The sequence below is a fragment of the Penaeus monodon genome, chromosome 25 (genome assembly GCF_015228065.2).
Source record: "Penaeus monodon isolate SGIC_2016 chromosome 25, NSTDA_Pmon_1, whole genome shotgun sequence".
NCBI lineage: Eukaryota > Metazoa > Arthropoda > Malacostraca > Decapoda > Penaeidae > Penaeus > Penaeus monodon.
In genome coordinates, this window is record NC_051410.1 from 33,331,880 (window position 1) to 33,332,610 (window position 731).

Consider the following 731-nt stretch of genomic DNA (forward strand, 5'->3'; position numbering starts at 1 on the left):
CTTCGTTCTTTCTTTTTTCTACCGATTATTTTTGTTCTTATACCAATCTTTCTTCCTCTGTTCCTCACTCAAACTATCCAGACAAAATCCAGAGTTGCAAGAGTTGCAAAGGCCTCTTTTTCTGCCTGATATTCTTCCGAGAGCTCTTGCCGTTCTGCAGAATCCTTCTGTAACTTATACACCGTCTTATAAAAACGAGAAACACTCTAATCTCTCTAGCTCTCCGCTGCTCTTGTTTGCTCTTTCCTCCTCTGTGCCATCAGCGCCAAGCGTTTCTGCCTCAGTCGCACATCCGTGGTGATGCAGGAAACACCGGGCCCCACGCGCGGTCGCCTCGCTTCTCGTCCACACTTTCCTGCAAGATCCCAGCACTTGATCGCCCTTCACACCAGCCAGCACCATCGCCCTAAGCATCGAACTCCTGTCCCGACGCCTCCTTCGGTAGGGCCTTCTGCTGGAGAGACTTGTGTCCCTGTAAATGCTCTGTTGACCCGCTTTTCAGGGAGTCTGTACGAGGTGTGGAGCGGCCGCACGTAGGTTTGTTTAATGTGCAATTTGGAGATAACATGTTTTTTGAAGCGGCTTCTTTGGGTGACGATTTGGGATGATACTGATTGGTCTTTCGGTTGTTAGTAGATGTGAGTGAAATGGCGTTTCAAGTGTGTGGAGAGTCCTAATAAATATAAGGTAAATGTGTAAGTCATTTTGTTTTGCATAAATGATTGGTCTTC

General features: G+C 47.2%; 1 protein-coding gene across 1 annotated transcript in view; it reads left to right on the forward strand.

Annotated features, from left to right (window-relative positions):
• Positions 1-291: 291 nt before the first annotated feature.
• The window catches only part of LOC119589156, a gene marked incomplete in the record, with an annotated part of 81,195 nt that continues 80,755 nt past the window's right edge, over positions 292-731 (forward strand). The window contains 1 exon segment of the mRNA XM_037937735.1: positions 292-441.